The following is a 27,314-nucleotide window of genomic DNA, read 5'->3' as shown; positions in this document are numbered from 1 at the left end:
GCTTTTGAAAAAAGGCATTCATTTTTGTGCCTGACATAATGACAGCTTTAGGTCCCTTATCTGTCTTAGTGGCTCTCCTTGACGCCATTTTAGGTGTGTGAAGTGTTAATTATTTGGTTGTGTCCCGGCTAATCACCAATATCGCCGTCTGCTGCCCTGATTTCCCGGAGAGGAAGATGCTTTTATTTGTATTTGCTCTTAAAGATCTTCTGGTATGCAGCCTGGTTTACAAAGTCTTTGGAGGGAGGGCTCTGTTGTGTGTGAACTAACAGGCCTCTATTATGTTCTATCTCTTTTTAGTGATGCTAGTTCTGCTATACCTAGTTGCTACAGGTTTGAGAAACTCTCCCAGGTTATATTGCTCCCCTGCTAAGTCGGTCAGTGATCTTTTCCGTGAAAGGGGTTTCTCCACCTCTCATCAGTGGCTTTCTGATCAAAGTGGTTAATATCTTAATAAATGGGGCTCCAAGCTAATGTAACATTACTCGCACAGCCATTTATGGTTCCCCTTCATGTGCAGAGTACAATAGGAAGTTTTCAATAAAATATTTAATCAGTATTATGAGTCCTGCATCATGTAGTGCAAAAGGGAGTATACATGGTTTCTGGCCCCAGTGGCAGGGGCGCGTTGACGAGGAGTGTGTAAATTTGCTTATTAGTAGCAATGTGATGTTTGTCCCTTTTCACTCACCGGCCAGTCGCTTAGGGACCCTTGTGGTAATCTCCAGTGTCAAATTTGGGCCTCCACTGCACTGCTGGGTTCTGCTATATGAAAGTAGATATACGGGGTTTCTATGCAGTGCAGCAGGGGCGCGCTTTGTCTAGAGAGCTTTTTAACTCTTAAATCTTCCTTGATCCCTGTTCTCCACACTTAGATACCTTCCACCATTGTTAATGCATGTCCATTTGCTTTTTAGTTCAGTTCTGATGCCATAATGCAGGATAGTTTCCCCATGGGTGCCAAGTTAAGCACAGAGCATTAACACAGTGCGGCCATCTCAGGGCATGGTCGGCTCCGCCTCCTCGCAATATTAATTTTTAATAAAGTGTTATACATTCCTATGTTCTGCTCATAGCAGAATATGTTCTATGTATCTATAAATATATATTCCTATATATATCTATACCTATATATAATCATGTGTTGTTAAGTTGTTTAATATTGCATTTTTAATGCTATTCATTTGGGTTTAATTTTAACTTTACCATTACGTTGTCTGAAAATTTTAGAGTTTTCCAATTCTGAGAACCAATAGTGCGCATGACATGTATGAATGTAAAATATGCATAAATCATATCAGGTCTAGCGCATTTGGTTAAATACGGTCGGGTTAACACGTGAGCGATAAGTGTTAGAGAAGAAGTTAACACAGTTGCTGTATTTAAAGGCATTTGGTAAACGCATCAAGTTTCGCTCGCAAGCAAAACAAATTACTTTCAACTTGTAATATGCTTGCTATCCCGTGCACACAAAACGTTTAATTTCAGCAGCATTCGTGATCAAGCATGAGTGCTAAATACCACCTCACTTGTAATCTAGCCTGTATCTTTATGTCCCTATGAATGGCACCACTCATCAATATGTTTATTTGTGTATTATTTACATTGTCAGTTGAAGTAAATAAAAATAAAATAAAAATGTGAATCTTTAACAAGAAATTTGTTTTAGGAAGAATCTTCTAAGAAGTTAGGAAAATAATTATTCCAAATTCAGATTTTCATCTAATGAGCTTAAAGTTCATTTGTACTATCTAGGGATGCAACCTTCTGTGGCCTTTCTTCCAAATAAAATCATGTTTAGCTAAAAAGATGGCAGTCGGCCCCAACGGATCTTAAGTCAGTTCCACTTCATGCCTCTAACAGCATACTTTATAATTAGACTTTTTTTTTTCTTTTCATTTTTCTACTGTTTGAAAACTGCTAATAAGAATTCAAATACTGAAGAAGGTGAAACAGTTATAAGCATCCTTTGAAAATAATAATCATGCATTTAAAATGCTTTATTATATTTAAAAATACCAATGTATAAAAGTGTATCAATTACATGTAAAAAAAAATGTATTTTCAGATTGTAATCTTCTAAACCATGCGTGACAATAATCATGTTGCCTTCTAGTGAAAAAAGGAAAACAGTAGATTAAAGGGACAGTCTACACCTTAGTCATCTTAAAGTCTTACCTTAGATTAAGCTGCAAATAGCCTCCTGCTTTTGCTTTTCTATATCTATATCAAGTTATGATGTTACAATGAATATTGTTTCTGGCCACTTTGAAATGGCTACCAAACTCCGTCCACTGATGACATCACAATCTAGGGTGCATATGGCATCCAATCACAAAAGGCTCACTTGTTGGATTCAACAGACTATCAATGCCTAGATGCAGCCCATATTGTGATGTCATCAGTGGGCGGAGCTTGACAGCCATTTAAAAGTGGCCAGAAACAATATTCACTTTAAAATTACTTTTTTTTTACTATCCCTCCTCCTTGATATAGAAAGGAATGCATGAGGCTTATTTGCAGCTTAATCTAAGGTAAAACTTTAAGATGACTAAGGTGTAAACTGACCCTTTAATCTACTTTTCCAAAACCACTATAACTGTATTTCCTGTTTAATGAATCTTAAAAGATTGTAAAAATCTGAAAAGAATGTTCACAGCACACAAAGTGTGTCCAACTCTCCACACTCTTTTTTTTGGGTAACATACAATGATGTTATTCCTACTGAACCAATAGCAAATGGAAACATCAGCAAACATTGTTACATTGTTTAACACTATATAAGGGCATACTCACAGCCTTGCTTTGCTTTCAGTCAGAAAAGGAAACAGGACAGCAGAAACTGATTAGTATTTTTCTTTTTCTTTGGAATTGCTTATTATTTTTTAACTGAAAAAATAAATAAATAAAACACACATAGGGGTAGATTTAACAAGGGCCGAATGGAAACAGCAGTTATTGAGCAGTGGTCTAAAGACCGCTGCTCAATAACTTGTCCGCTGCCTCCGAGGCTGCGGTCTTCAGTCCACCCGATCCTATACAATTGGTTGACATCCCCTGCTAGCGGCCGCAAATCTGCTGGGGGCAGCAATGCACAAGCAGTTCTGGTGAACTGCTTGTATAATGATAAACGCTGACAGCGTATGCTTTCGGCATTCAGCAATGTCTGTCAGACATGATCCACTATAGTGTATCATGTCGGACCGACACCATGGTAAATCTACCCCATAATATTAATATACATTTCTACAAATATAATTAATAAACATGTTATCAATAGAAACCATATTAAATAATTACATTATAGAATCATTACTGTAAAACGACACTCCTCTTACTTTCTATGGAATTTGTCTTTGCATTAGGTCAGCCTGTCTGTTTGTGGGTTGCTATGATGTGGTTGCTAAGTAACATCAGTTTTCAGTGCATGTTTTTTCCCACTTTGCTTACTTTACTGCATCTTTTTTGCCAGCCAGTTCTGATGTGTTTTGGTGCCCATATTACCAGCATTTTAGCTAAAGTATTTGACTTAGTTGTGTGTGTTGTGTGTGTACTTGTATTATTGCTGCAGTTTTTCTTGAACTTTGATGGTTTGCTTGATTTTTTTTTGACCATCCTTCTTGACAATAATTTTGTTTCTGATTTTGTTTGCATTGTGTCCTAACCTTCTACTTATTTCTAGATTACTGTCCTGGTTGTGTATATTCTGTACTTCAATTGCCCATATTGTAATTGTATTGACCCTGGCCTGTCAAGATTCCCTTGAACAACTCTGCTATGATTTGGTCTCACCCTAGGATTTATCCATTGTTTTGAGACAGTTTTGTTTAAAGCCACTCGGTCCACAATGGGGCAGACTTTACTCAGTCCTTACACTGTCTCAATCTGTTCCTGTCAAGGTGTCTGTCATTCCAGTTTTATCTTCAAATTGCTGACCTGGTCTATCTAACTAAGAACATGTATTGTCCTGTAGTATCTACAAGTTGCTAATCTGGTCCATATGACCTCTCTAAAGCTCTCTCTGAAATTCTCTTAAAAGATCAAATCAGTTCTAAGAGATCCTTAATAGTATTCTGTAAAGGCAAATTTTACCTTGATAGCTGTGTATCTTGCAAAAGTCATAACTTACATTTCTGAATGCGAAGAAGACACAAATATCACAGTACAGGTAGCCCTCAGTTTACTCCGGGGTTCGGTTCCAGAAGGAATGGTTGTAAATTGAAACTGTTGTAAATTGAAACCCAGTTTATAATGTAAGTCAATGGGAAGTGAGGGAGATAGGTTCCAGGCCCCACTCCAAATTGTCATAAGTGACACCTAATACATTATTTTTAATGCTTTGAAATGAAGACTTTAAATGCTAGACAGCATTATAAACCTAATAAAATAATCACACAACACAGAATATATCATTACACTAAGTTAAATGAACAAAAACATTTGCTAAACAGCAATATAAACCTAATAAAATAATCACACAACACAGACTTCACTTGCATTTTTCTGCAAACAGTTCTTTCTATGCATTCCAATCTGGACTGAGTTATAGACAGGAAGATCTTGATCCTTTGAAATCTGCTCGATAGCTCAGGTCTGGCTAAACTGATTAATTTCAGCTTGCTTGGCTTTGCTGCAACACAAGCGGACAGCTCCACCTACTGGCTATTTTAATAAATGCACTGTTTCTCAATGCTTTTCAATAGCAGTCACATAACTGTAAAAAGGTTGTTATTCTGAAACGGTGTAAATTGAACCGTTGTAAAACGAGGGCCACCTGTACAGTGCTCAATAAAATAATAATAAAAAAGTGTATTGAAAGTAAAATTTAAAAAATCTAATCAAAAGGACGCATTAAAATTTTATTAATAGTACACATTAGGATTCATATTAAAAATATTTTTCAAAATATGAATTTTCATTACTTTGTAATATTCTTATTTAAAGTATGATGGGAAAATCACATTTAAAGAGATATGAAACAGCAGATTTTTCTTATGATTCAGACAGCATACAAAAAAGTTTCCAATCTGCTTCTATTATCAAATCTGCATTGTTCCCATGATGATATTCTGTGTTAAAGAGATACCTAGGTAGGCATCTGGAGCGCTACATGGCAGGACATAGTGCTGCCATATAGTGCCCTTGCAAATGGATATCATTCTTGCAAAACTGCTGCCATATAGTTCTCCAGAAATGGGCTGGCTCCTAAGCTTACATTTCTACTTTCCAACAAAGGATACCAAGGGAACAAATACAAATTGACAATAGAAGTAAATTAGAAAGTTTTTTTTAAATCGCGTGGTCTATCTGAATCATGAAGAAATGTTTTGGGTTTCATGTCCCTTTAATGTACACAGTAAACATGATATTTAATGTACAGTGTAGCTTCAAAACAGGAAAGATTAAATCATACTAAAAAGTACCAAATGTGAAGCATACTATGGGGCCGATTTAACAATGTGCGGATGGACATGATCCAATGTAGCGGATCATGTCTGCCGCACATCGATAAATTCCGACAGCTGTTGGCATTTATCATTGCAGAAGCAGGGGGTGTCAATCAACCCGATCGTATCTGATCGGGCTGATTGCTGTCCGCCGCCTCAGAGGTGGCGGACGAGTTATGGAACAGCAGTCTTACGACCGCTGCTTCTTAACTCCTGTTTCCAGCAAACCTGAAGGCTCATGCAGAAACAGTCAATTTGGGGCATGATAAATCGGCCCCTTTGCCTCACATTTTTCTCACCAAATGTAAGCTAGTGAGTTTGTTTCAAAGTACACAGGAGTTAAGAAGCAGTGGTCGTAAAACCTCTGAGGCGGTAGACAGCAATCAGCCCGATCGGATACAATTGGGTTGATTGACATCCCCTGCTAGCGCGGAAATAGTCAATTTGCAGCATGGTAAATCGTCCCCTTTACCTCACATTTTTCTCACTAAATGTAAGCTAGTGAGTTTGTTTCAAAATACAAATTTTAAACAGAAGAAAAAGAAATGCTTGTGAAACTAGAAACAAATGTAAAGTAAACTAAATTGAAAACAGAATAACATAATTTGTATGTGCTTTCAAATTTCTATATGCTTCCTGTCACATTAACACTCCTCTGCCAGATTGTGCATTTCAGTGAGCTTTATTACTTTCTATGGTTAACTTTCTATGGTCAGCTTCAAACTCGTTGGGATTTTCAGGTTCACACCCTTTTCTTAGGGAATTCAGCGAGGCTGCCCATGTAATGGTAAGTGGGGTATTTCAGTCCATGTCAGCATATTTTAGAATATTGGTCCTTAGTCCTTATGTGCCTATCTTGCTGACCCAGTATTTCTGACTAAGAGGCTCTATTATCCTGTATATGACTTGCTCTCCCAACCTGTTCCATACTACTAGACAGTCCATCCAATACTGCTTTCACATAACTCAACCATCCTGTGCTGGACCCAGCTAGAAGTAAGCATTTTGCATGTGTCGGGTAGCGCTCGTATTACAAGTTGAAAGTAAAAAGTTTTCGTTCTTGCCCTAACCCGATGTGCACAAAAAGCCAAAGTTAGACTATCATGACCATGTTAGACTATCATGAACAGTTAATGGAGCGAAAAAAGTGGGAAAACCCATACTTGCATGCATACCTGATAACATATTCTCAAGTGCTCTAACCCGACATGGAAATATTAATATTTCTTTCCTAAGATATGGAGAGTCCACTACGTCATTCAATTACTAGTGGGAATATTACTCCTGGCCAGCAGGAGGAGGCAAAGAGCACCACAGCAAAGCTGTTAAGTGTCACTCCCCTACCCAAAATCCCCAGTCATTCTCTTTGCCTCTGTCAATGGAGGAGGTGAAGTTTGGTGTCTGAAGAAATTAATTCCCTTTCTGTGTAGTTTTCCCTGCAAGCAAGGATTTGGGTTTAGCTGAGTCCACATCAATCTCTTCAGTAGAGTAGTTGTTGCTTTTAAGCAGTAAGGAAGTTGTGAGGTAGTCCTTGCTTTGTTTCCTAACACATTGCTGCCCATGGTACAGAAAGCCAGAGTTAGTTACTCTGTTCTTTCTTTTTCTACAGGTCTCTGTAAGGAGTATGTGTCCTTTCATGCCTTGTGAGCTGTCTTCCTGCCGGACAGCTAGACTGCAGGTAAGCGCTTTTGTCTTTTAGGCCTTGGAGACTTGCACTTCAGAAGAATATTTCATATGCAGTAGATGGGGATATTTTTAAAATCCTTTATACAGGATTCTCTTTGGCAGTGGGCAGGCACATTATGTATGTTGAGACTAGAGGTTAATCTCCCCTTTATTGGGACGTTTTTCCTCTTTGGCAGTTGGTTTTCTTTGCTTGCTTAGCTAGAACAGGCTAACTGACAGACTGCTTGAGCGTTTTTGTAAATTTAGCTCAGGTGTTGTAGGTAGAGGAAAACGAGTGCCTTTTACTTGCTGCATAGTTTCTTCTCTCTGCCGGTCATGTGACTTCTCTCTGCTGTCGGATATTCATAGAGCGGAGCAGCATCATTTAGTTTCAGTCTCTTCAGTGTCAATCTACTATACGATCATTTTAGAGACTTCTGGCAGCCAAATTGTGTATAAGTGTTACGGTAAGGCACCTCAGCCTGTCTGAGGTGTAGGGGGCCTGATACATATACTGTATCTGATGGAATTTTGGTGCAATATATATAATGTGTTTCTATGTGAAGAACATTGGAATGTAAAATATGCATAACACGTTTCAGTTTTTCGATCTAACGTGGTGTTGGGTTAGCGCACATGAAGAATTAGTTATCTTAATCTAATTTATAATTTATTTATTAAATATAAATTATTATAGTGGGAGATTGCACAGTATATGTTGTATAAATATGCTTTGAAAACACTCCCCATTTCTGGTTGGTTTCTTATGAGGGCCCTGGTGAGCCAATGAAAAGAGGCAAATGTGTGCAGCCACTAATCAACAGTTTATTATTTGAAAGAATTTTTGCATAACGTTAAGCGGCTGTGGTATTAAAAATTCTTAAAGTGACAGTGTATTTAAAAAAAATCTACAATTTGGGGAAATTTTTATTTAGTATTATGGACATGGAAAACTGTGTCTTTGACAAAAAACTTGTTATGCCTAGAGGCACAAATTGTTTTGCCTATGCAATTCTGTGCTGCATGCTTAGCTAGAACACTTCAATTTAAAGATAAATTGTTGTCCGCTGAGCCCAATGTCTTTCAGGATGATGCCGTTCAGGCAATGCCGCAGCTTTCTCCTCAAACGTCCCAAGCCGCTATGGCGTCACATACAGTGCCCTGCAGTTCCTCTCAGCCTCCTGGAGGAATTTATTTGCCTGCAGATTTTGCTGCACAGGTATCTTCTGCGGTATCTGCAGCATTATCTGCTTTTCCTATGCTGGGAAAACGCAAGAGGAAAATTAGACATTCAGATAGTAAGGTTTCTGTTCCACCTACTGCTATGCAGGCTGCCCTCCCTCATAAGTCTGATGAGGAGGATACATCAGTAGCCTCTGAGGGTAAAATCTCAGATTCAGACAGTATTAATCCCTCATCTTATACTGAAGAAGTAAACTTCAGATTTAAGCTTGATCACCTTTGTGTACTGTTAAAGGAGGTATTGGCTACTTTGGATGACTCCGATACTTCTGTCGTTGTCAACCCTAAGAAGTTTTTCCTGTCCCAGACCGTGTGATGGAGAATATTTTACAGGAATAGGAGAAGCCAGGGATTCCTTTCTCCCCATCTCCCGTATTTAAAAAGATGTTTCCTGTTGCTGACTCCATTAAAGATTCTTGGCGCATGCCTAAAATAGAAGGGGCTATTTCTACTCTGGCTAAGAGAACTATGATCCTATAGAGGATAGCTGCCCCTTTAAGGATCCCATGGAAAAAAGCTGGAGCCTTTTTTGAAGAAGATGTATGTTCATCAAGGTCTACAATTGCAACCTACAGTTTGTATTGCCACAGTAGCAAGTGCAGCATCTTATCACCTTATCTGAATCAATTTTAGTAGAGACTCCATTGGAGAAGATACAAGACAGAATTAAGGTTTTCAAACTAGCCAAACTTCTTCAGAAGACCTTCCTGGGTAATTGTGACCACGGACGCAGTCTGGGACTCGTTAAAGGCGCAGGGACTATGGACTCGGGAGGAGTCTGCTCTCCATAAAGATCTTGGAATTGAGAGCGATTTACAATGCTCTGATGGCTTGGCCTCAATTGTCCTTAGCCTGGTTTATCAGGTTTCAGTCGGACAACCTCATCTCAGTGGCTTACATCAACCACCAGGGAGGAACTCAAAGTTCCTTAGCCATGAAGGAGGTGGCACGGATTATTCAGTGGACGGAAGCTCACAATTGCCATCCACTGCCATCCACATTCCTGGAGTGGACAACTGGAAAGCAGATTTCCTGAGCAGACAGACATTTCATCCCAGGGAGTGGGCTCTCCATCTGGAGATGTTCTCCAGGTTAACCCTCAAATGGGGGGTGCCGGAGTGGGATCTGATGGCGTCTCGGCAGAATGACAAGCTTCCAAGGTACAGTTCAAGTTCAAAAGATCCTCAGGCCGCTCTGATAGATGCTCTGGCGGTTCCTTGGGATTTTGGTCTAGCATACCTGCTTCCTCCATTTGTGCTCCTTCCAAGTTATTGCTTGTATCAAACAGGAGAGAGCATCGGTAATTCTAATAGCTCCTGCATGGCCTCACAGGATCTGGTATGCAGACCTAGTGAAGATGTCATCTCGGCTACCTTGGAGGTTTTCTCTGAGGAAGGACCTTCTAACTCAGGTTCCATTCCTCCATTCAAATCTCATTTCTCTGAAGCTGACTGCTTGGAGATTGAATGCTTAGTTCTGTCTAAGTGTGGATTTTCTGAGTCAGTCATTGAGACCATGATCCAGGCTCGCAAGCCTGTTACTGGGAAACTTTACCATAAGGTATGGCATAAATACCTTTATTGGTGTGAATCTAAGGGCTACTCTTGAAGTAGGGTCAGGATTCCTAGAATTTTGTCTTTTCTCCAGGACGGTCTGGATAAAGGGTTGTCAGTCACTTCTCTGAAAGGTCAGATTTCATGCGTTATCTATTTTGTTACACAAGCATCTGGTGGATGTGCCAGATGTTCAATCTTTTTGTCAGGCCCTGGTCAGAATCAGGCCTGTGTTTAAACCTTCTTGGAGCCTTAATCTTGTTCTTAAAGTTTTTCAGCAGGCTCTGTTTGAGCCAATGCATTTCATAGATATTAAGTTGCTATCTTGGAAGGTTTTGTTTCTTATTGCTATCTCTTCTGCTTGGAGAGTTTCAGAACTCCCGGCTTTGCAGTGTAATTTGCCTTACATTATCTTTTATGCGGATTGGGCGGTTATTCGTACTAAATTGCAGTTTCTTCCTAAAGTAGTTTCGAATAGAAGTATTAATCAGTAAATTGTTGTTCCTTCGCTCTGTCCCAATCCTTCTCATAAAGAACGTCTGTTGCACATCTTGGATGTTGTGCATGCTCTAAAATTCTACCTACAGGCGACTAAGGATTTTCGCCATTCTTCTGCCCTGTTTGTTTCTCAGGAAATCGTAAGGGTCAAAAGGCTACTGTTACTTCTCTTTCCCTCTGGTTGAGAAGTATAATTTATTTTGCTTATGAGACTGCTGGACAGCAGCCTCCTGAGAGAATTACAGCTCATTCCATTAGGGCTGTCTCCTCTTCTTGGGCTTTCAAAAATGAAGCTTCTGTGGAACAGATTTGCAATGCTGCAACTTGGTCCTCTCTGCATACTTTTTCCAAATTTTCCAAATTTGATACTTTTGCCTCGGCTGAGGCCTCTTTTGGGAGAAAGCGGTGATGCTTTCCGTTTAGGTCTGCATGTCTTGTTCTCCCTCCCTGTTCATTTTGTGTCCTCTAGCTTGGGTATTGGTTCCCACTTGTAATTGAATGACGTCATAGACTCTCCATATCTTAGGAAGAAAACAAGATTTATGCTTACCTGATAAATTTCTTTCTTTCCGGATATGGAGAGTCCACGACCCCACTCTTTATTAAGACAGTTATTTTTTACTAAACCTCAGGCACCTATACACCTTTGTGTTATTCCTTTTACATTTCCTTTTGGTCGAATGACTAGGGATTATGGGTAGGGGAGTGACACTTAACAGCTTTGCTGTGGTGCTCTTTGCCTCCTCCTGCTGGAAAGGAGTGATATTCCCAATAGTAATTGAAAGACGTTAATTTAGGTAAGCATAAATTTTGTTTTCACATTCCAATGTTCTTCACATAGAATATGTTCTATTAATTCATTAATACATATTTCTACATATACTGTATCTGATGGAATTTTGGTACAATATATATAATGTGTTTCTATGTGAAGAACATTGGAATGTAAAATATGCATAACACGTTTCAGTTTTTCGATCTAACGTGGTGTTGGGTTAGCGCACATGAAGAATTAGTTATCTTAATCTAATTTATAATTTATTTATTAAATATAAATTATTATAGTGGGAGGTTGCACAGTAAATGTTGTATAAATATGCTTTGAAAACACTCCCCATTTCTGGTTGGTTTCTTATGAGGGCCCTGGTGAGCCAATGAAAAGAGGCAAATGTGTGCAGCCACTAATCAACAGCTAGCTCCCAGTAGTGCGTGGTTGCTCCTGGGCCTACCTAAGTATGATTTTCAACAAATTATACCAAGAGAATGAAATAAGTTTGATAACATAAGTAGACTGAAAAGTCTGTTAGAACTGTCTGCTCCAACTGAACCATGACCCTTCCATTTTAACCTCCATGTCCCTTGTCTGCTTTTCCTGTAATTTAATTCTGAAAGTCATAGGTTTTCCTCTGTTCTTAGAGAGACTAAGCACATTACTTTCACACCCTCAGATTCCTTAGAGTCTAATATTATAAAAATGGATATAAGCTTATCTTTCAGCTCAGTACTGTTTTAAATTGTCTCTTCTTTCTGGTAGTGTGCAATATTATATTTTGAAATACATTTTTAACAAAGCAGTTAATTTGTTTTAGATTAGAACATGATTATCATGGGAAGCAAAATGAATTTTAACCTGTTTTTTTCCCCTGAATTTATGATGTTTTTTTCCCTTCTCATTTGTAAATTGACGGTTAAACAGTTTGATTATTCCCACCGCTGGCAAACCTAAATTTTATTTCCTTTTGAAACAGCCTGTGAATGTTTTTAAATATATTCCAGATGTACTTAAGTAATCAAACTTGACAGAGGCTGAGAGACAATAAAACTGTGTGATATTGTTGCCTTTGCATTATCACTGGCTCACAGCAAATAACTTCCCTCTAGATATAAGAAAGCAATGTAAATACCGAATTTGACTTCCTTTGGAAATTCTTTTGTCAACACAGCTGGGAGCAATGTGATAGCTGTTAAAACAATTTTGCAGTTTATTATGTGGCAGTGCTTGGCAATGTATGTACAACCAAAAGAGCAAGGATAATATTTAGCACCTTAAAGGGACAGTCAAGTCCAAAATAAACTTTTATGATTCAGATAGGGCATGTAATTCTAAACATTTTTCCAATTTACTTTTATCACCAATTTTGCTTTGTTCTTTTGGTATTCTTAGTTGAAAGCTAAACCTAGGATGTTGATATGCTAATTTATAAGCCCTTGAAGGCCACCTCTTTTCTCAGGGCATTTTGACAGTTTTTCACCACTAGAGGGTGTTAGTTAATGTGTGTCATATAGATAACACTGTGCTCATGCAGGTGAAGTTCCTTTGAGCCAGCACTGATTGGCTAAAATGCAAGTCTGTCAAAAGAACTGAAATAAGGGGGCAGTTTGCAGAGGCTTAGATACAAGATAATCACAGAGGTAAAAAGTGTATTAATATAACTGTGTTTGTTATGAAAAACTAGGGAATGGGTAATAAAGGGATTATCTATCTTTTAAAACAATAACTATTCTGGTGTAGACTGTCCCTTCAATATAAAGATTACAGACAAGATTAATCTATAATCTCTGTTGCCCAGGACAAAGATCACACAATAATTAATAGCAAATGGCTATCGAAAATCTCAGCAATCACAAATATGAATGTCTCAGGATAGCAGTCATGCAAGTTCTTAAATCTGGTATGATACCCTGCTCTTCACTTGAACAATACATTGTGCCATTTAATAGCAAACAAATTGAAAAACCTGGAGGAGCGAGATGGATCTCATAGAAGTAGGACATAGATAGATGATAAATAGATAGATAGACATAAAACACTTATACATTTGATTATAAGTATAATTTATTTATAATATGTCCACAAATTCTGAAGGGAAGTAGGTTCAGGAGTAATTTTTGGAAACACTTCACCAAAAGGGTTGATTTATGGAATAAACTTTGATTAGAGGTGGTAAAGACAAACACTGTGGTGGACTTTAAGAATGCCTGTGATGAGGATAAGGCTATCTTACAAACATAGGCCTAGATTTGGAGTTTGGCGGTAGCCGTGAAAACCAGCGTTAGAGGCTCCTAACGCTGGTTTTAGGCTACCGCCGGTATTTGGAGTCATTCAAAAAAGGGTCTAACGCTCACTTTTCAGCCACGACTTTTCCATACCGCAGATCCCCTTACGTCAATTGCGTATCCTATCTTGTCAATGGGATCTTTCTAACTCCGGTATTTAGAGTCGTGGCTGAAGTGAGCATTAGAATTCTAACGACAAAACTCCAGCCGCAGAAAAAAGTCAGTAGTTAAGAGCTTTCTGGGCTAACGCCGGTTCATAAAGCTCTTAACTACTGTGCCCTAAAGTACACTAACACCCATAAACTACCTATGTACCCCTAAACCGAGGCTCCCCCACATCGCCGACACTCGATTAAATTTTTTTAACCCCTAATCTGCCGACCGCCACCTACGTTATCCTTATGTACCCCTAATCTGCTGCCCCTAACACCGCCGACCCCTATATTATATTTATTAACCCCTAATCTGCCCCCCACAACGTCGCCGCCAGCTACCTACACTTATTAACCCCTAATCTGCCGTCCGCACGCCGCCGCCAGCTACATCATAGCTATGTACCCCTAATCTGCTGCCCTAACATCGCCGACCCCTATATTATATTTATTAACTCCTAACCTACCCCCCACAACGTCGCCGCCACCTACCTACAATAATTAACTCCTAATCTGCCGACCGCAAAGAGCCGCCACCTACATTATAGTTATGTACCCCTAATCTGCTGCCCCTAACACCGCCGACCCCTATATTATATTTATTAACCCCTAATCTGCCCTCCCTAACATCGCCGACACCTAACTTCAATTATTAACCCCTAATCTGCTGACCGAATCTCGCCGCTATTCTAATAAATGTATTAACCCCTAAAGCTAAGTCTAACCCTAACACTAACACCCCCCTAAGTTAAATATAATTTAAATCTAACGAAATAAATTAACTCTTATTAAATAAATTATTCCTATTTAAAACTAAATACTTACCTGTAAAATAAACCCTAATATAGCTACAATATAAATCATAATTATATTATAGCTATTTTTGGATTTATATTTATTTTACAGGTAACTTTGTATTTATTTTAACCAGGTACAATAGCTATTAAATAGTTAATAACTATTTAATAGCTAAAATAGTTAAAATAATTTCAAAATTACCTGTAAAATAAATCCTAACCTAAGTTACAATTAAACCTAATACTACACGATCAATAAATAAATTAAATAAACTACCTACAATTACCTACAATTAAACCTAACACTACACTATCAATAAATGAATTAAATACAATACCTACAAATAACTACAATGAAATAAACTAACTAAAGTACAAAAAATAAAAAAGAACTAAGTTACAAAAAATAAAAAAATATTTACAAACATCAGAAAAATATTACAACAATTTTAAACTAATTACACCTACTCTAAGCCCCCTAATAAAATAACATAGACCCCCAAAATAAAAAAATGCCCTACCCTATTCTAAATTACTAAAGTTCAAAGCTCTTTTACCTTACCAGCCCTGAACAGGGCCCTTTGCGGGGCATGCCCCAAAGAATTCAGCTCTTTTGCCTGTAAAAAAAAACATACACTACCCCCCCCAACATTACAACCCACCACCCACATACCCCTAATCTAACCCAAACCCCCCTTAAATAAACCTAACACTAAGCCCCTGAAGATCTTCCTACCTTGTCTTCACCTCACTGGGTATCACCGATGCGTCCTGGCTCCAAAATCTTCATCTAAGCCCAAGCGGGGGCTAGACATCCATTATCCGACAGCTGAAGAAGTCCAGAAGAGGCTCCAAAGTCTTCATCCTATCCGGGAAGAAGAGTAGATCCGGACCGGCAACCATCATCTTCCAAGCGGCATCTTCTATCTTCATCTGATGAGGACCGGCTCCATCTTGAAGACCTCCACTGTGGACCCATCTTCTTCCGACGACGACTTCCCGACGAATGGCGGTTCCTTTAAGGGACGTCATCCAAGATGGCGTCCCTAGAATTCCGATTGGCTGAAAGGATTCTATCAGCCAATCTGAATTAAGGTAGGAAAATTCTGATTGGCTGATGGAATCAGCCAATCAGATTGAGCTCGCATTCTATTGGCTGATCGGAACAGCCAATAGAATGCGAGCTCAATCTGATTGGCTGATTGAATCAGCCAATCGGATTGAACTTGATTCTGATTGGCTGATTCCATCAGCCAATCAGAATTTTCCTACCTTAATTCCGATTGGCTGATAGAATCCTATCAGCCAATCGGAATTCGAGGGACGCCATCTTGGATGACGTCCCTTAAAGGAACCGTCATTCGTCGGGAAGTCGTCGTCGGAAGAAGATGGGTCCGCGGTGGAGGTCTTCCAGATGGAGCCGGTCCTCATCGGATGAAGATAGAAGATGCCGCTTGGAAGATGATGGTTGCCGGTCCGGATCGCCTCTTCTTCCCGGATAGGATGAAGACTTTGGATCCTCTTCTGGACTTCTTCAGCCATCGGATGATGGATGTCTAGCCCCCGCTTGGGCTTAGATGAAGATTTTGGAGCCAGGACGCATCGGTGATACCCGGTGAGGTGAAGACAAGGTAGGAAGATCTTCAGGGGCTTAGTGTTAGGTTTATTTAAGGGGGGTTTGGGTTAGATTAGGGGTATGTGGGTGGTGGTTTGTAATGTTGGGGGGGGTATTGTATGTGTTTTTTTACAGGAAAAAGAGCTGAATTTTTTGGGGCATGCCCTGCAAAGGGCCCTGTTCAGGGCTGGTAAGGTAAAAGAGCTTTGAACTTTTGTAATTTAGAATAGGGTAGGGAATTTTTTATTTTGGGGGTCTTTGTTATTTTATTAGGGGGCTTAGAGTAGGTGTAATTAGTTTAAAATTGTTGTAATATTTTTCTGATGTTTGTAAATATTTTTTTATTTTTTGTAACTTAGATCTTTTTTATTTTTTGTACTTTAGTTAGTTTATTTAATTGTATTTATTTGTAGATATTGTATTTAATTAATGTATTGATAGTGTAGTGTTAGGTTTAATTGTAGGCAATTGTAGGTATTTTATTTAATTAATGTATTGATAGTGTAGTGTTAGGTTTAATTGTAGATCATTGTAGGTATTTTATTTAATTAATTTATTGATAGTGTAGTGTTAGGTTTAATTGTAACTTAGGTTAGGATTTATTTTACAGGTAATTTTGTAATTATTTTAACTATTTTAGCTATTAAATAGTTCTTAACTATTTAATAGCTATTGTACCTGGTTAAAATAAATACAAAGTTACCTGTAAAATAAATATAAATCCTAAAATAGCTATAATATAATTATAATTTATATTGTAGATATATTAGGATTTATTTTACAGGTAAGTATTTAGATTTAAATAGGAATAATTTATTTAATAAGAGTTAATTTATTTCGTTAGATTTAAATTATATTTAACTTAGGGGGGTGTTAGTGTTAGGGTTAGACTTAGCTTTAGGGGTTAATACATTTATTAGAATAGCGGTGAGCTCCAGTCGGCAGATTAGGGGTTAATGTTTGAAGTTAGGTGTCGGCGATGTTAGGGAGGGCAGATTAGGGGTTAATACTATTTATTATAGGGTTAGTGAGGCGGATTAGGGGTTAATAACTTTATTATAATAGCGATGCGGTCCGGTCGGCAGATTAGGGGTTAATAAGTGTAGGCAGGTGGAGGCGACGTTGTGGGCGGCAGATTAGGGGTTAATAAATGTAATATAGGGGTCGGCGGTGTTAGGGACAGCAGATTAGGGGTACATAGGGATAATGTAAGTAGCGGCGGTTTACGGAGCGGCAGATTAGGGGTTAATAATAATATGAAGGTTTCAGCGATAGCGGGGGCGGCAGAATAGGGGTTAATAAGTGTAAGGTTAGGGGTGTTTAGACTCGGGGTACATGTTAGGGTGTTAGGTGCAGACGTAGGAAGTGTTTCCCCATAGCAAACAATGGGGCTGCGTTAGGAGCTGAACGCGGCTTTTTTGCAGGTTTTTTTTCAGCTCAAACTGCCCCATTGTTTTCTATGGGGGAATCGTGCACGAGCACATTTTTGAAGCTGGCCGCTTCCGTAAGCAACTCTGGTATCGAGAGTTGCAGTGGCGTTAAATATGCTCTACGCTCCTTTTTTGGAGCCTAACACAGCTATTCTGTGGACTCTCAATACCAGAGTTATTTTAAAGGTGCGGCCAGAAAAAAGCCAGCGTTAGCTACGCGGGTCCTTACCGACAAAACTCTAAATCTAGCCGTAATTAAGCTTATACTTTATTGGAAACATGGTCAGACTTGTTGGGTCTATGGTTCCCATCTGTCATCAAAATCAGTGTTTCTATGACAATATGCCCATTATAACAAGGCAATATAATATTAACAAAAAGACAGTTGAAGAGCTCCCAACCAGCCACATGTTGCCAAATTGTCACTGTTTGATAAGGACAGTAAAGTCACTCCCGTGATCTGCCCTTGCTTCACTTGACTCCTCACCCAGTTCCACTTGCCCATCCAGCTTTGTCTCTGATCTGATGTCAATCTGTTTACAACAAATTCTCTCCTGCAACTACCTTTGTAAGTGCTGAAAGTTATGTAGTTACACAAACTAAAAAAGCAGTAGAGTGCCCTGATATTGAGTTAACATCTGATCATAGCACTTTTATATATGGTTATGTAGAGGATAGGTGGGATTAAGAGCTTACATAATTATGGATTAATTTAACTAATTCTTATCTTCACTGAAGTTCCCTAGCTAATGTACACCCCCAAACATTTGTAATATTTGAGGATTTTCTCATTTGTTTTGTATATAATATGTGCCTATCTGAAAGTCAGGATTATTCAAAGAGGGAGTTAAAGAAGAGGGAATAGTATAAATAATGAGTCATTGTTAAGCACGATTGAACATGTTTTTAAGGTTTCGTTTATGATTGGAATTATTTTTATTAATTGTGCCTGTAAATGGGCTGTAGCCAACAAGTGCCTCCTAGTTGGGGAGAATTTATAGTTGTATCTTCCATTTAATATAATATTAATATTTAAGTTAAGTTGGTGTAATTGTACTAATTCCCCTGAATATTTCTTGGCTGCACTATTTGTTATTAGTTTCATTTTAAAACAAAACAAATACTGAATATTCGTAGAACATTTACATTGTTTTTTTTAAAGGAATGTAAATGTTTCAAAGCACTGGAGAGCCAAACTAATCTGCTCCGCTTCTTCACAGAACCTTCTTCTTTAGCGCAGGCCCTGGTAGCCACTGCGCAAAGATTCCTATTAGCGTGACTGAGTATCCAAATAAACCACAGCACAAAGGTAGTCTTCACAATATTATACCTTTATTTTCATGACACAATGCAAGGTATAATATTGTGAAGACTACCTTGGTGCTGTGGTTTATTTGGATACTTTGATGGACTTGGGGTATACAGTAACTCCTTACCACGTGCACCATTACTCAAATTGGAGAAAAGTCTTTTTGGGTGCTGAGCTTATTGATTGATTAGCGGAACTGAAGCTCTGTGAAGAAAAGGAGCGGGTTAGTGCAGCTCTCCAGTGCGCTAAAGGTAAGTATTTATCGCCTTAAAGGTAACTTAAAGAAAACAAATGAATACTGGTGAATTTTGTCAGTATTTTTTCATTTTCTTTAAACTTAGTTTTATTCAGATATTAATTTTGTTAAAACTAAACAAATAGCCTTTTTTCGTTATGAATGTGCATTCATAATGAAACAAATGCACATCTCTAGTCTCTTGTGTTACTCATACTATAGAGAGGGAACTCAAGGGTGAGGTCAAAACATAATAATGTTGTCTTTAAACAACACATGTTTATAGTATATCCTATTTCCAGTTCTTATATGTGGGGTTGTTTCTGAGGTTGAAGGCCAACATTTCCATGGATAAGACAAATAATAAAGGGTATAACAGGCATCCCTGCCTCCTGCCATTTTTTAATAGGATAAGAATGTGACACTATCCTTTTGACTTGTTATAAACCTATTGGGATGCACATCTTTTGTTAAAGAAGCTTGTCAAATAATATTTTAGAGGATATAGTGAGGCCAGTCTTTTACAAAGAGAAGATAATAGGGATTTTCAAGCTGCAAACTCACAGACCAAAAAGGTTAATTTCTAGTTCTAGTACTGTTACGTGTTGATTTTGTTAACATATTGATTATTACATGTGTCAACTTTAACAGTATTATCCTTTACCTGCCTCCAAAAAAGTGAGACAATATGTGGAATAAAAATCTACTAATATGATTTATAGTAGGTCCCAATAAAACCATTATGGCAGGAGCTTTTTCCCGATGCTAATGTGTTAAAGGGACAGTATACTATAAAATTGTTTTTCCCTTAATGTGTTTCCAATTACTTTTTTTACCAGCTGCAGAGTATAAAATGTATGAGATTTGCTTTTTAAGGCTTATTTGTGTATATGAATTAGCTGATTTTGTGGTTTGAAGCCACAACCTAATAAAATGGGTGGAGCTTGTAGGTATAATCAGATCTCATTACTTTATCACATTGTGTACATATACCTGCTTCTTTATCTTATATCTGTCCATAAACCAATCACCAATACTTGGAGAGAACAATGGAAATTAACATTGTATTACCTTATCTCTTCTATAACCCACTGACAGTGTAATTTCTTCTACTGGTTGTGTTAATACAGCTTGGCCTCCTGGCCAAAAACTTTCAGGATGGGTGGGGATACCACAGGCTAAATAAACTAATTCAAATGCCAATATAATGATAATGGAAATACTTGTAAACAATTTAATACACTCCAGCAGGTAAAGTGGATCATTGGGAACAAATTAAAGGAGAAACCATTTTTGGGTAAACTGTCCCTTTAAGAACTAATTAATTCAACCTTCTTTGAGCTTATCATTTGGATTAATGTGTATGTCAAATCAGGAGTAAGTTTAGGTGTGTGAATCACCTGGAGGTATGATTGACAAGCGAAAATATGTGTAACAGGATTTTTTAAAGGGAAAAGATTGTATGAATTTGCCCAATAAGTATGAAAGGCTATTGAGGTGGTATGTTTTATTAAGGGCCAGATCGTTAGCGATAGGGGCATAAACGTGATTGCGAGATTGCGGTGTTCTTTACGCTCAAATCCATATTAGAAGTGGCGCCAACTTGCAGTAATTTATGCTACCCATATTTTCTATGGGTAGCATAGAGCAGTAATATACGCTCGTATTAAAAGTAAATGCGTTTGCTCGAACGCAATTGCATTTACTGCTCAAACCTTTTACACAACCTGAAAGGTTGCATATAGAGTTTGCCCGGATGAAACAGTTGCACTATACTTCACTATTAACTCATAAACCACCATCCTCCCACTTCATTATAACCCACTAACTAACTAAAGCCCCAGACCTAACAACCCCTAAGTTAACACAAAATAGACTAACCCTAGCTTTACAAACAAATCTAACTACCTTTAATAAAAGAAAAACTTACCTAAAAAATAGAAAAAAATTCTAGCTTTACCTTTGTAAAGAAACAAAACCCTAACATTACAATAAAAAAACAATACCCTAACATTATAATAAAAAAACATTACTGTTAAAAAAACTACCAATATAAAACGTAAAAAACACTAACCTTACAAAAAATAACAAACACATTACCAAAAATAAAAAAAAGTTATGTCTATTCTAATACCCCAAAATAAAACAAAAAAAAAACCCTATTCTAAAAACAAACTACAAATAGCCCGTAAAAGGGCCTTTTGTAGGGAATTGCCCTAAAGTGATCCAACTCTTTTGTAGAAATGAAAAAATCCTTCTAACATCAACCCCCCCCCCAAAAAAAAAATATCTAAATAAAATCTAATCTAAAAAGTGCATTGAAAAGGGCATTTGGCTGGGCATTGCCCTTAAAATAAAACCCTAATCTTAAAAAAAAGGCACCCAAAAAACAAGATGTTACTCATCGAAGATGATGGTGCGGTGCTCCATCTTCATCCCGGCATCGGTCTTTCTTCATCCAGGCAGTGGTCCATCTTCATCCTGATGGCTGTGGCGTAGGTGGTTGCGGCAGTGGTCCTCATCTTGCGACCTTGAACACAGAGGTCCTCTTCATGCGGTCAGCAGCCACACACTGAAATTTAAATGCGTGGTACCCCTTTTATATGGGGGTACCCTTGCATTCCTTTTGGCTGATTTGCATGTTCATGTCAATTACAGATGGGGAATGTTTTGCAGCATATGAAAAATGAAATTAATTAATAACACATTTCTTTGTTTGTTTCAAAGTTCAAATTTTTGTACAACATTCTAACATTCGTTTAATAATGTAATAAAATTTCTAATGCTTCCTTTAAATGTACTATTTGATTCACATTTTATATATTGAATTATGAAATATTAAAATTTAAAAAATTCAAATTAATATTTCTAATAGTATTTCTAATGCTCTCTTTAAATGTAATATTGAAATTAGGCAATATTTGTAGTAGAAACATTAAAATTGATATATTTGTATCTATTATATATCAATTTACTAAATTCCCTACCACCTGAACTATTAAACTTCTGAATAGTATTTGTTAAATCAAATGTTACATACAACATTTTAAATGTGGATATTCAATCTAATTATGAACATTTGAAAACTGGAAATAACATTCAATTATCAAATTTTAATGGATTTTCATTTTTATCAACATTTGATTGTCCAAAATGAATGTCTACAGGACTATTCATTCTTCTACGTGAATTACACTTTTAGCACATTCGCCCATCCCTACTGGGGATGCTGCACTGAAATTCTTCTCCCAGCAGAGAACCCTCACATTATACAGTGAACTGTACTAAAACGCCACTTCAAACAATAATTCAATCTCTTTATAACATTCCACCTGCACTTTCAATTTGATGCAGATACCTTTACAACATAGCGCTATTATGACATCCTTAAAGGCACAGTATACTGTAAAATTGTTTTTCCCTTAATGTCTTTTCAATTGCTTTTTTTATACCAACTGCAGAGTATAACATGTATAAGAATTTGCTTTTTAAGGTTTATTTGTGTATATTAAATAGCTTATTGTGTGTTTTGAAGCCACAACCTAATAAAATGGGTTGAGCTTGTAGGTATAATAAGATCTCATTACTTTGTGTACATATACATGCTTCTTTATCTTATATCTGTCTGTAAACCAAAGACCAATACTTGAAGAGAGCAATGGAAAATTAACATATTACTATTTTATCTCCTTTATACCCCACTGGGAGTGTAATTTCTTCTGCTGTCTTTGTTTACACAGCTTATCCATAGCTTGGCCCTAAGGCCAGAAACTTTGAGAATAGGTGGGGATACCACAGGCTAGTTCAACTATTTCCAAAGCCAATATACGGGTAATGGAAATACTTGTAAACAATTTAATACACTCCAGCAGGTAAAGTGGATCACTGGGAACAAATAAAGGGTAGAACATTTTTGAGTAAACTGTCCCTTTAATGTAATGCAATCTTCCCTCTTAGTAAAGTTTTAAGGTTTTTATTTAGTTAAAAAATAAAATGTATTTTAAATTAATTTTGAAAGTGATAGACTTTGCAAATTATTACTTAAAGGGATATGAAATCCAACACTTTCTTTTCATACTTCAGAAAGATCAAGCAATTTGAAACAATTTTCCATCTTACTTTTATTGTCTATGTTGCTTCATTCTCTTGGTATCCTTTGTTGAAGGAACAGCAATGCATTACGTTAAGCTAAATGAAAGCCAATGACAAGATGCATATATGTGCCGCCACCAATTAGCAGCTTTTGAGCTTACCTAGGTATACTTTTCAACAAAGTATACAAATAAAACAATACAAATTCAATAATAGAAATACATTGGAAAGTTATTTGAAATTGCATGTTCTATCTGAATAATGAAAGAGGAAGATTTGTATTTCATGTCCCTTTAATCTTTTCATTTTAAGAATAACTGTCCATTTTAGCCAATTATCACCAACAGTATGCCAATAATTACCTATAATCTAAGGACCACTGGGCTAACTAAATATATCAATTGGGTCTTTTGTATTTTAAAACTGTGTTTAATGATGTTTAATTTGATTCCATTTAATCCTGATTAATAGCTTATAATTTTCCCCTGTTGGCTACAGATATCACAGTTTCTTTTATAAGAAAGGTATTATTGTCTTAATAGTTGATATTTAAAAAGGATTTATTATGTTTTTGACTTTTTTTTTTTTTTTTTTAAAATACCCTTACTTCCATTTTTTTAAAATTTCCAGCATTATGCTTAGATAAGTGCTGGTATATAATTTAATAGCATTTGTAAAATGATTGATTGCAGTTTGCACGTCTTGATATACAAAATAAATCCTTCAGCATTAGAACAGCTCTTTGACTTGCTTAAACTGAGAAGCTTTGTTTTAAAAAAAATAAATAAATAACTATAATTAAGAAAATATAATTTGCATGTTTGTTGTATATAAATTAGGGCTGTTGAAAAAAATTCTCTTGATAGCTGTATTAAAACATGTTTATGATTATGACTGAAAAGCTGTAACAAACATACTGAGTTTCTGAAAATTGCTGAATAGCATATCATCTTTGCAGATGCTCTTTTAAATACAAGTTTATTTTGAATATACTGTAAATATGTGTGTATATATATATATATATATATATATATGTATATATTTATAGATATAATCCAAAATCAATATATAAACTTGTCTAAATCTGTAATGTATATTTCATTCTGGTATATCCCTTTAAGACTTCCTCTATAAAGTCCCACAATTCTCCTCTCACCTTGTCAATTATTCTACATGTGTAGCAAGACTACTGTGTGTTCCCTTGCTCTATGAAGATCATTTGACTTACAATTAAGGAGGATTTCAATACTACAGGTTCAAAGTGCTCACCTATTCCATACATCTAAACTGGTTCTGCTGGTGACCGATTCCAGGACTTTGCCTGTTTGCTCTAACTAGACTTTTCTGGTTTAACACTAACCGTTTGTTCCACGGACTCCAACTGTTTGCTGTCTGCTACCTACACTGGGATTTCATCTAAACAGCAGTATCATTCACCTACTTACTGCCTCCGCAGTTACAGCCTTAACATCCGTAATCTGTTTTAAAGACGTTAGACTATAGCAAGAACCTCTGCTACCATGGACTGTTACACTAAAAACAATGTCTCTAAGTTGTGGTTTGTTAGGTTCAGAAGGTAACTCTACTTCTTTTTTGTGACGTCGCTGTGTTCTCCGTCATTTGTTTTAGGCTTGGCTATTTAGATATAAAAAAGAAAGCACAAAGTGTAAATGCAGCAGACCTCTCATGTCATGAAGTCCTGTATTGCACTGGGCTTGTCTTTACTTCGCATACAAAAATGCAGGGAATGCCCCTTGGAGGATTGCAGAATCTGCCTTTTTAGAATTTCACTAGGGATCTCGCAGTGCTGGAGGATCATTTTATATAATCTCGTCTGAGAGGAGAGGTTTATATTATCAAGCCTGTGGTGAGAACTTTAGTTGCATTGTACCTCTTCTGAGCATGGACAAAACATAATTTCTGTTTCTATAGTATTCACTGAAAAATAAACCAGTACAAGTTACTCTAGAAGATTCATACCATCAAGCTATATATATGCCTTTCTGTAGAGTCACCAGCTGCCTTGTGGGGCTATGAGAGAAAGCAATGGAAACTGCACAAATGAAGTTAAAAAATAAATAAAGGGTAAAATCCTTTCAAAATTATTAAAAAATACATATTGCAATGATTTCTATTAAGCATAAGGCACTGCTTAGTGTTTTTTTTTATTACAACAATAAAATAGACTGTTTTATGCCCTATTAATAATTGTGTTTGCCAAGTATTGGCCTGCAATTGCAATGGTTGAGGAGTTTTGTTTTTCTTTGGAGCTGCAAAGCATTTCACTTTAAAGGAACATTAAACACAAGGGCCCGATTATGGGCTGAGTGCTATTTAGAGCTTTTGCTAGAGCGCTATTTGCACTAGAAGTAAACTTTTTGCATGTGTTGGGTTACACTCATATTACAAGTTGGAAGTAAAAAGTTATTGTGGTTGCACTAACCCGATGTGCGCAAACAGCTTACTACTAGCGCAATTAGAATATTGTGTGTGCAATAACGCATTCCCCATAGAAGTCAATGGAGCAAAAAAAGCGGGGAAAAACATGCTTACCTGATAAATTTCTTTCTTTCCAGATATGGAGAGTCCACAACGTCATTCAATTACTAGTGGGAAAAGGCAAAAGTATCAAATTTAGAAAATTTGGAAAAAGTATGCAGAGAGGACCAAGTTGCAGCCTTGCAAAGCTGTTCCACAGAAACTTCATATTTGAAAGCCCAAGAAGAAGAGACAACCCTAGTGGAATGAGCTGTAATTCTCTCAGGAGGCTGAGGTCCAGCAGTCTCATAAGCAAAATGAATCATACTTCTCAGCCAGGGGGAAAGAGAAGTAGTAGTAGCCTTTTGACCCTTACACTTTCCTGAGAAAAAAACAAACGGCAGAAGACTGGTGAAAATCCTTAGTCGCCTGTAGGTAGAATTTTAGAGCATGCACAACATCCAAATTGTGCAACAGACGTTCTTTATGAGAAGAAGGATTGGGACAGAGAGAAGGAACAACAATTTCCTGAATAATATTTCTATACGAAACCACTTTAGGAAGAAACCCCAATTTAGTACGAATAATCGCCTTATCCGCATGAAAGATAAGGTAAGGCAAATCGCACTGCAAAGCTGAAAGTTCTGAAACTCTCTGAGCAGAAGAGATAGCAATAAGAAACAAAACCTTCCAAGATAGCAACTTAATGAAACAAAAAGGAGCCTGTTGCAAAACTTTAAGAACAAGATTAAGGCTCCAAGGAGGAGCAACAGGTTTAAACACAGGCCTAATTCTGACCAGGGCCTGACAAAAAGATTGAACATCTGGCACATCCACCAGACGCTTGTGTAACAAAATAGATAATGCAGAAATCTGACCTTTCAGAGAACTGACTGACAACCTTTTCTCCAGACCTTCCTGGAGAAAAGATAAAATTCTAGGAATTATGACCCTATTCCAAGAGTAGCCCTTAGATTCACACAATTAAAGGTATTTACGCCATACCTTATGGTAAATTTTTTCGAGTAACAGTCTTGCGAGCCTGGCTCATGGTCTCAATGACCGACTCAGAAAACTAAGCGTTCAATCTCCAAGCAGTCAGCTTCAAAGAAACGAGATTTGGATGGAGAAATTGACCCTGAATTAGAAGATCCTTCCTCAGAGGCAACCTCCAAGACAGCCGAGAAGACATCTTCACTAGGTCTGCGATACGATGCAGGAGCTATTAGAATTACCGATGCTCTCTCTTGTTTGATACTAGCAATAGCTCGTGGAAGAAGTGCAAACGGAGGAAACAGGTATGCTAAACCGAAATCCCAAGGAACCGCCAGAGCATCTATCAGAGCTGCCTGAGGATCTCTTGACCTTGAACTGTACCTTGGAAGCTTGGAGTTTTGCCAAGACACCATCAGATCCAATGCTGGCACCCCCATTTGAGGGTTAACCTGGAGAACACCTCCGGATGGAGAGCCCACTCCCAGGGATGAAATGTCTGTCTGCTCAGGAAATCCGCTTCCCAGTTGTCCACTCCAGAAATGTGGATGGCAGATAGACAACAATTGTGAGCTTCCGCCCACTGAATAATCCGTGCCACCTCCTTCATGGCTAAGGAACTCTGAGTTCCTCCCTGGTTGTTAATGTAAGCCACTGAGTTGATGTTGTCCGATTGAAACCTGATAAACCGGGCTAAGGACAATTGAGGCCAAGCCATCAGAGCATTGTAAATCGCTCTCAACTCCAAGAT

This window comes from Bombina bombina, chromosome 10, assembly GCF_027579735.1.
Source record: "Bombina bombina isolate aBomBom1 chromosome 10, aBomBom1.pri, whole genome shotgun sequence".
Taxonomy (NCBI): domain Eukaryota; kingdom Metazoa; phylum Chordata; class Amphibia; order Anura; family Bombinatoridae; genus Bombina; species Bombina bombina.
This window is presented reverse-complemented; position numbering follows the sequence as displayed.